The sequence below is a fragment of the Leptinotarsa decemlineata genome, unplaced genomic scaffold (assembly GCF_025532065.1).
Source record: "Leptinotarsa decemlineata unplaced genomic scaffold, Ldec_3_MD MMD2_tig00026340_RagTag_RagTag, whole genome shotgun sequence".
NCBI lineage: Eukaryota > Metazoa > Arthropoda > Insecta > Coleoptera > Chrysomelidae > Leptinotarsa > Leptinotarsa decemlineata.
In genome coordinates this window covers 16,718,934-16,729,312 of record NW_027412694.1, presented here as the reverse complement: position 1 = coordinate 16,729,312, position 10,379 = coordinate 16,718,934, and the positions used below count along the sequence as shown (strand labels likewise).

The following is a 10,379-nucleotide window of genomic DNA, read 5'->3' as shown; positions in this document are numbered from 1 at the left end:
ATCTTTCACATAGCGCCTGCTTCACACATTGAACTGAAATAGTTATTTGTAAATCGTACGTCAGTGATTGAATATATGACTTCTTACGTGAAATGAACTTTGCAGTGGAAATGCACTGATACGTTACTCATCATAGTTTTCATTTACTCGGTATATTATCAAGAAGAATACTCAGATAACAAGTATTGAGTCAGTCGTTTGAACATAATCGCAAGCATTTCCTGTAATCTCTAGCTTATTATGGTTGATCAAAAGTGCTTAAGCCTATACAATTCAATGAGAGTATTTATTCTTTCTCCAGTACATACACACGAAACAATAGACAGATACAATTTCAGAGAAAAATACTGAAAGTCTATTTGTTGAAATGAGGAGAGAAATATCGTTGAATATGAATTGAAGATAATCTCAGCATGACCCAACATGGATTAACTCTCATATTAGCATTTTTTCATAACTTGTAGATTGAAAAATGAATGTAGGTACCGTATGCTGTATTTGTGATTATGTTGGGATGAGTCTACTAACGAAAAGGTCGCAACGCATGTATGCCAACCATCACTGAAGATGACCATCGTAGTTATGGGCAAAACGTTATTCACTTCATTAGATCACGGCTAATAATTTTGAATAAGCAGAGCTGAAATTTCAGCTCCAGTCGTGAAAGTACAGAATTCAGAAGAGTATGTTCACATCTATAAATTTTAGTCTCCTAATCGGTAGGAACCTATTCACCTGAAGACAGAAAATAAATGCGAACTTAACCTTTAGAGTAATCCACTACATAAACCACCTCTTGCAAAATGGCCATCGAAGTTATGGGCAAAAACGTTATTCACTTCATTAGACCAGGGCTAATCATCTTGAATAACCAGAGTTGAAATTTCAGTTCCAGCCGTGAAAGTACAAAATTCAACGTCACTTATATCAACGTACGTATGTTACACCCTGTATAGATATATCCGCTGTACTCTAGCCCACTTTCATTCACAGCAATATTTGCTTTGGTTGTTTACAAAAAAAGCTGCTCTCATTCTGATATTTGGCTGAAAATACTGATGTGTCTCGCTGCTGCTTATTTTATGAAATATGTAAAAAATCAGCACTCAAAATTACCATCAGTACCCCGTATCTATAAATTAGCCGTTAGCACAATTTAGAAGGAATGCATACTGGTACTATCCTATAATACAATTCTTGTTTTTTAGAAAATAAAAAAAATATGGTGACAATCTATAATAGCAATAGTTTAAAATATGAAACTTCACGATAATTTGCTATGCGTAAGTATGATACATGTAGTTGTACAACCTGAAGCAACGTATTCTGGATAGATTTTTACATTCAAAATCATAACTCAATTCAATTTAATTTATTTTCAAAACCATTTTACATACATTCATCAGTATCAAAACAATCTCAATAATGTGGAAATGAATGTTATAACTCACTTGAGAAAAATAACTTTTTAAAAATTAATATTTATTGAACAGGGGAAACAGATCTGTATCCCCAGAGTTGAGTAGTAACAGTATGACAACTAGAATACAACTAAACTATTACGCCACGCAGGACGTTTTTTATATGAAAAAATATCATGAAGTAAGCGTCTGGGTGAACAAAGAACAGTAAACGGCGCCTGGGATCTTTCTGGAACTGCGTAGGTGCCGGATGTTGATTCAGCTATGCTCTTGAGATGGTCACCTTGGAGATGAATGGTAGAGGTCAGCCATGGGCATATAACAACTCCCCTTTACCAAAAAAAGTTGGTTCCTTATGAAGCAACTTTTGGGCTGTAAAGTATAAAAAATATATTAGTAATTGTCTAATGTGATTTCCTCGTCCTCGGGAATCTCATCTTGAAGGCTAGGTCTTCTTCTTGGGAACATACTTGTAAAACGCTTAAAAGGCCTGAAGGGTCTTGGAGGCGGTGGTGGGTTGTTGACATCTGCAATTGCTAGGCTGCTGCGACGTCTTCTTCTGCATTTACAAAAGGTGTACAGAATTATTAGCACAATAATTAGCGTAATGGTGAAGTATGTAAACCAAGAAATATGTTTGGTTACATATGGTTGATTTATTAAATCATCCAAGGTTTTAGAATATGAATCAAGTTTGTGTTTGGCAATTTCCAAATCATCGACATTCAAATCGTTCAATTTCAATGGCTTCAGTTTTGGAATACTTGATTTGTCCGGTAGGTTATGGCAACATTCGTATGGTATTAAGACTGGATGTGATCCATACGAGATATTTGAATATTTCGAAAATCTGGAATCAGCTTGAATTTTTGTTACTCCAATAAAGGCACTGCATTCCGTTTCAAGGGTTATGAGAGAGTTTTTATTTATTAATTCCGTTTTCACTTTCTTTTCGGGACAGTTTATAGTCACTTGTAAAGGTTCCGAGAGTATCACTAGCCATAGGTTCGTTTCAATTTTGTGCACCTTATAATTCTGACTGAAAAATAAGGAGCTCTGACAGTTGGATGGAACGTTTTTCGTGTACTTGAAAATTTGGGCTTCACAAATTGAGTTTTGGTCAATCGGATATGCGAACATATTGTAACACAGTTTAGTTTGGAATGTCAATGTCTTACACGCACTCATATCCGTGATTGGTATGAACATTAAAGAGTCATCGTCTTTCGCGATATATTGTTGTGAAATTTGCAAAATATGATGTAGCCCTGTTCTATCATCAAATATTGGAATGGGGTACACATGATATATGGTATAAATTGGAGGTTCCGTCAATGGGATTTTGAGTACAAATATTAGGTTGTGCTCAGTTTGAAAAGCTTCTAGTTCGATTATTTCGAGATATTGAGCTATTTTGTCCAATTTTGGTTGGAGAGGAAGGTTATTTCTTCTTAAATTTTGAGAAATTTCTAGTAGTGCATTTATTAAGTGATCAGGTGTTATGATTGACGAGTGAATAATATTCAATCTTGCAAATGTGATTGAATCCAAGGCGTCATCAACGTTTTCTTGAATAAATAAAAAGCTTTCCATAAGTTTTTCACAAATTTCTATGAATTTCAATTTTGCTTCCACTTGTGCTATTCTGTCGTTCAGTTCTGTTATTGACTTTTCTATGACTCGAATGTCTTCATTAAATGTTTTTTCATCAATTTGCAGTTTTCTTATTGTTGTATTGAAATTTTGAATTACAGAAGTAGTAACGGATATTTGATTTTTTAATAAATTCTCTAATTGATGTTCATCGTTATTTAGCCTGTTTATTGAGTTTGTATAAAATTCGCCATCTGAAGCGTCAATATTTCCAGTAATTGATTTAAAAATAGATCCAATGCCATTTATGAGACCACGTTTATTTCGTCTAGGGTGTTTTGCATCCATTGCAATTTCACGAAACTTATCTCTCAACGCTTGAGCTAGTTGTAAGATAAGCCCGGTGTGCGTTTTGACTTCAGAGCGAAATGTGCTCATGCTCTGATCGTAAATCGAGGTCAGGCCGATTAATGAATCTAGAATCTTAACGTTGTTATCAAGGCTTCTTTGATTGGGGAAATGTTTTTACTGACGAGTAGCGTCCATTTGTCGTTCGTAAGAATATTATTACCTTTTTCATGATAATATACGCCTACGGTATTGTTGATTGTTTCGATTTTGTATGGACTGGTTACAGGGAACGCTACTGTTCCGAGCAGTAGGAGTGACCTGAAAATAAATTTAATTTTCAGTATACGGTTTCATCCTATCAAAGTTCACTTTTGTTCTTTGATTTGTTTGCACATTTAGAAGTATTGCTGAGTTTTGAAAGAGTTGTTCAATTAGGAATGGGCCGTTGAATTTATTTTGCAATTTGTCTTTTATTTGCGATTCCTTAACGTAAACTTTATCGCCTACTTTGTAATTGGGTTTTTCTCCAGAAATATTTCTGTCGAAACGGATTTTAGCTTTCTTCTTTTTCCTTTCGATTTTTTTCTCGTGCGACTTTGTAATAATGAGAGAGTCTATTATTTAGGTCTCTCACGTATTTTGTAATACGTGAGAGACCTATTATATAGTTTTTCTGGAGGCCTGCTTGCCGTGTGTCCGAAAACTAATTCATGGGGTGTAAATCCATGAGATTTGTTCTCAGAGTTATTATAACATATTACCGCGAATGGTAATACATTAAAAGGGTGATCATCTGGGTGTTCAGCCTGATGGGCTCTAATCATTTCTAATAGTGTTGCATGGAATCTTTCCACAGATCCGTTGGATTGGGGATGATTGACACTAGAATATGTGAGCTTTATATCAAAAAGGGTACAAAGGTCTCTTAGAAGGGCATTATCGAATTCTCGACCGTAATCACAATGGATTCGTAATGGGGTTCCATAGTGCTGGAAAAATAAAAGTAGAGTATCTGAAATATTTTTTGCTGTTTTGTCTGGGATTGGATACACTTGTGTGAATTTTGTCAGTTCGTCACGTATACTCAATGCGTAATTTTTCGTTGGGATTTCAACTACGTCGATGTTTATTCTTTCGAAAGCTGTTTTAGGCGTTTCGGTTATGACTAATGGGTTGTTTAAATTTTTTCGACAGATTTTTGTTTTTTGACAAACATCACAAGCTTTTATGAAATTTTCAACATCTTTGTTGAGTCCTTGCCAATTATATTTTTCACGTATTCTACGAATTGTTTCATTGATACCTCGATGTAAATTACTTTTTCCGTTATGATTTTGATCAATTATGATCGGGATTTGATCTTTATCCGGAGTGGTAATGATGTTATTGCAGATTTTGAATTTTATATCCTTTTGAGCAAAAATGAAACATAGAATTTCTAAAATGGGAAGTTCAGGATTAGTTTCAATGCAATATACTTTAGAGGGATCTAAATCATTTTGACTTCTATACAGGGTGAGAAACAAGTGCTCAATCACCGATTCTGGATCATAAGTGAGAGGAACTATATAATATTTTCTGTTTTTTATTGTTTTGCTTGATACAATATTTATTTTAAGATTTCTGAATTCGTAATCTTCTTCGAGAATATCCTCAAAGATTTTATAGTGAAAGTCTTTCAATTCCTTTTGTCTAGGGAATATTAGAATGTTTTTATTTTCTTTATCGAGAAATTGGCAATTGGAATACTCGACTTTTGAATAATCAATCAGAGATGTTGTTTTGTATAAATTTACGAATGTTGTGAACTCTTCGGTTATATGTTCTGTCAGCCATGGGCATATAACATGAATAAAATAATGGATATTAGATAGCTGTATCAGTTTTTTTTAAAAATGACTCACTGAAGTAGACTCACGCTAGGCAAATATAACCTGTTTTGTGATGTCTAAATCAGCATGGCATCTGTACAATTGTATATCTTAAGTAATTGTATTCAAGTGGTAAGTGAAGCTTTCTCACATGTTTTATGAATATAGAAAGATAATAAGAGAGATAATTTAAAATTAGGGTTCAAATGAGATTGGATAATTTGAATCATTTCGATTGGGGTATAACCGCTTATTGTGTTATTATTGCTAAATTCCGGTAGTGTATGTGTAGTGCTTATATACACAATTTACAATACAAATCATAAGTGAGTATTTATTTCAGTGTAAAGTTGGAAATTTTTCTGGGTGATTATGTACATACTTTTTCGCCTCTTTTTTGAATATTCTGAAGGATGTTATATCTATTATATTTTTAGGTGAGATGTTGGAAATTTTCGAACCATAAAAGAAAAAGGAATTCTGGGTGACCGTTTTATTAAAGAATTTAGTTTTTACGTCCTGGTTCATTTTTGATCGAGTATCTCTCAAATGTTTCTGCGCGAAATCTGCTCGTTTATGGAACATTCGTATTAGGCAATGTTGAATGTATAGTGAATGAATATTTAACATGTTGGTTTCTTGATATAACTCTCTTGTTGAAAAGAGTCTATTTTTTTAAAGATAATTTTTATTAAAATGTTTTCAGCGGTTTGTAATGGGCTAATGGCATTTTTGAATGTTGCACCCAAGCAGGAATACAATATTTCATTACAGATTCTACAAGAGAGGTGAAGAGTATTATGAGATTTTTTTGACAGTATGTCACGTAGTTCATAAAAAGTGTGCATTAATACTCTGAGCCTTTTTGTTACAAAGTTGATATGTTCCGTCCATTTTAGGTACTGATCTAAAATAACTCCGAGGTATTTTATAGATGTGGTTTGTCTGACAGTCGCAAGTATTTTGATTATCACAGTACGTTATATGCATTTTTATTTTGTGGTTTTTGAGTTGATCACGAAGGGTGGGGAAAAAGGTCAGATACTTTGTCTTGTTTACATTCAGTGATAGTTTAGAACTATTTAACCACGTGTATATTTTTTGTAAATTTGTTTCTACTGTCTCTCTCATTTCATGCCAAGATGTTCCCGTGTAAATTGGAGTAGTATCATCGGCATAGCATATTATATCGCCTATGAAATTGTTGATTTTTTCATACGGTTAATGTAAATGAGAAGATGTATCGGTCCCAAAACGGACCTTTGTGATACACCAATTTGTACAGTCAGTTCGCCACTTATTTCATTTACAATGTTCACTCGTTAGATTCGATTTGATAGGTAGTCCTTCATTAAAGCCGAAGCATTGCCTCGAATACCATAGTTGTTCAATTTTTTTATCAATATTTCATGGTCAACTGTATCGAAGGCCTTGGCTAGGTCTAGAAAAACGGCCAAGCATTTGGTTGGCCTGCCCATGGCCTTCACAATGGTTTCGAGAAAATCTATTATGGCATTCTCCGTGTTTGAATTTTTCACGAATCCAAATTGCTTGTCGGATCCAGAAAATTAAGTAGTTTTTTTTTGACACATTGTGCGAAAATTTTTAGCTAGCATATTTATGATATATATAGGTCTATACTTAATAATTTGGGATTTTTGTCCTGCTTTGATAATTGGTGTTACATTGCTGATTTTCCTTTGCCAAGGTATAATGCTCGTTGATAATGTTTGATTGATGCTGTGCTGGGGGACTAAAATGTTGTATGAATCGATTTCAGAGTCTTTGAGTTAATTTTATAGGGTCCTGGTGCGGAGTTATTCTTTGGATTTGCAATCATCATGACAATTTCATTTTTAGTTGTAGGTTCCAAAAATATTGATTGAATAATTTTTGTATCGCATAAAAAGTTTTCGGGTAAGTTTATCTAAGGTATTTTTTGGCCCATGTTTTTACCTATATCGACAAAGAATTCGTTGAATGCGTTCGATTTTTCTGCATTAACGGTAATGTTGTTTTCTAGTATGATATCATTTTTTTCAATATATTCCTTTTCATCTTCACCTCCTATATTCCAGATTTTTTAAAAATTTGTACCTGAATTATTTATTTGGGATTTGTAATGATCATTCTTTGTGTTCTTTAACAGGGTATTCAATTTATTTCTGTATCTTTTGTATTCTGATTCTAAAACTGTTGAATTTTCTTTTATTTTATTAATTTTTTCAGATTATCACGATGCTTTATGGAGTTCACCAGGCCTACAGTTATCCAGGGTTTGATTCTGATAAGTTTGAAAATTGATTCATTTTCAGATGTAGAAGATGTTATGGTGATCTTCAAGTTTACTAATAAATATGTCATAGCTTTGCTGAGGGTCCGTTTCTGACAAGACACTTTCCCATGTTTCTGTTGAAAGTGAAGTGTTTGATTTTTAAGGTTGATTGTTTTATTTATTTTATTATGGTCATCTTGGTGTCTTTTACTTTCTGAAAAGGTGGAGCATACAAATGGCGTAAAATGGTTTGTCATATCTGTACGAAAAATTATAGGTGAAATAAAAACATTTTTTTTAAACAACTTTCTTGTCTTATGAAAATATGATCAATAGCGGAATTCGTATGTTTAGTTATTCTGGTTGGTTTGTTTATATATGAAATAAAATCATTGGAACCTAGAATGTTCAAGTAGTTGTTCGTTATTATTATTATTATGGATGTTCAATAAATTTATGTTTATGTTTCCTGAATAAATTTCTATATTTTGTTTATTCAAAGTGGATAGGTAGTTTTTCAAGTCGTTAGTATATTCTGAGTTGTTTATTGCTGGTGGTCTGTAATATGCTGTCAATCCTATTTTAATTTGCTTTAAGAGGTGGTTAATGGTGAACGTAGCTCTTAGGAAATGACTGTCATTTATTTGCTCTACTGTTACATCTACTGATATTTGGTTTTTGATATATATCATGACCTCATCGCATTTATTTATAGTTGATCCGTTATAGTATCGAGTATAGTTAGGGATTGTGAAGTTACTCATCGATTCAATTATTCAGTTATTCGTTGTACACAAAAAAATTATCAACGATTTCATATCCAGTTAGTTTTTGTTATCATTTCAAAACCAATCAGTGCCATTGAAGTCATCAAACAAGTTTTGTATAACACACCATGAAGTCTGAGTTTAAAAATGTGTATCTATTGACCATGAATAATACAGTTTGGCTAATTATACCATAATTAAAGTCGTACAGCGATCTGAATTGATTCACTATTTATAATGGAAACATTTTCAATAGATTCTGATGAACCGTTGAATAGCAATTTATAAAGTACGTAATGGCATTTTTTTAAATATTCCGACATACTTTGTTTTTGTTCAAATTGGATTTTTGCGAAAGAACTTCTTCATGGATGAAAATGAGACACTTGCTTCATCATTTTACCAGGAAAATTCCCTTGGTATATTGCCGTCTAGAATCGACTGTGAGCTTAATCTTGAACATGCTTACCAATTTTTGAAATATTCCAAAAACAAAATAAACTATAAACAAACTATACATGAGTCGTGAAAAATGTGCATTTCAATATCGATGAAAGGGCAATTTGAGTTTGAAATTTGAAAACATTGGTCGAACTATACAGGGTGTCTATTGAACATGCGAAAGGACTATTTCTTGGACTATTCTGAGGATATTTTGTCTTCTGTGATGATTTTCAATGAGGCGCTTTGTTTCGAAGATACGGGGCAAAAAATAATTTCGACAGAAAAATTTTGGGGGACGCCAGTTCCTCGCCACGTGTTTCTCAGTGTTCATTCTCAAAAATGCGGAATACAATTTTAGAAAAATTTGGCAAATATCCTTGTTTATTTGATTTCATTCATGATGATTATTATGATAGAATAGTCCAAGACCTACCCTGGTAGACATATTTTCATCATCTTCGTCACTGTTTGAAAAAGCCCTGTTGTAGTTCACAAAACCAACGGGCTACTGACGTCTCTTCTCGCGACTGTCCCGCCCCTCTGTGAGCATGCCGTGTCCATTCTGTGTGAATTGTGCTTGAGAAAGTATGTGCTAGTGAAGTTTTTATTCTAACCGGTCGCCTGATAGCGATTTTCTGAGGTGGTCGTTGGTTCTGCTTCGTGCTTCATGTGTTTATCCCTCTCGCGAAATCTGTGGTCGTCCCTGTTGAGCGCTTCATTTAGTCACGCAGCGATGGACTACCGTGTGTTTGTTTTCTTTCGAATATGTTTTCGACGTGTTCTCTCATGTGTGTGTCTACGTAGTGGATGTTGAGGCCCAAATCTCAACGTTCGAATTCTGCGTCTGTATATTGCCGTGCACTGGCCCCAGACAGTGGAGGCATACAGAATGATGGGATAGAACGGTCTTGATTGAAAACAGTTTCGAATGGGGACCCATGTTATTTCTGCGTCCAATAATGAAATTGAGATTCTGCCTGGCGGCTTCCGCCAGCCCTAAACTCTGCCGTACGTGGGACCCAAACGTTAGTCTCCTATCGAGAGTCACTTCCAGGTATCTTGCTTCGTTGGTCAAGGAAATCTCTCAGTTGAAGATGACCTTTCCTTGCAGTTGTATCGGCCTCCAGGTGAACAATATCGCATGGCTCTTGCCAGGGTTTATACTGATTTTCCAAAGATTGGCTCATTCCCCTACTCTATCCGTTTGCTGTTGCAATTTATCTGGTGACTCGTGCGTGGCTAGTGGATCTCGCCAGTAGAGTTGTGTTGTCTGCATAGAGTGCCAACTTGTTGCAGTTGTTCTCTGGTTTGGGCACGTCTACTGTATATACCGATAATATATGTGGAGAAAGAATTATACCTTGTGGGACTCCTGCTTCCAGAAGTCGCATGGTGGAGAGTTCGTGTCCTACTCTGAAACGGCACCGTCGATCTGCTAGAAAAGATTCGATTAGTCTTAGTCTTTGTTTCGAGTAGCCAAAATTGTTCATTTTGGCTAGTAGTCCGTATATCGACCCTCTGTATGTTTTTTTGCCGAAGCAAGTACACCGATGAGATCCTCAGCTGTTCATATTGCCTTATCTCATCTCTGACGACGACTGTCTCGCCAAACTGGAGTTTCGGTTTTCTGTCTTCATGTCCTTACTAGGAGGGCCGC

At 34.8% G+C, this 10,379-nt stretch overlaps 1 long non-coding RNA gene across 1 annotated transcript; it reads right to left on the bottom strand.

The window, feature by feature from the left end:
* Positions 1 to 1,461: 1,461 nt before the first annotated feature.
* LOC141485913 (uncharacterized) lies at positions 1,462 to 5,291 on the bottom strand. The gene is made up of 2 exons (XR_012467532.1): positions 3,586 to 5,291; positions 1,462 to 1,793 (listed from the first exon to the last, which is right to left on the bottom strand). It is a non-coding gene; the product is annotated as an uncharacterized lncRNA (long non-coding RNA).
* Positions 5,292 to 10,379: the final 5,088 nt, after the last annotated feature.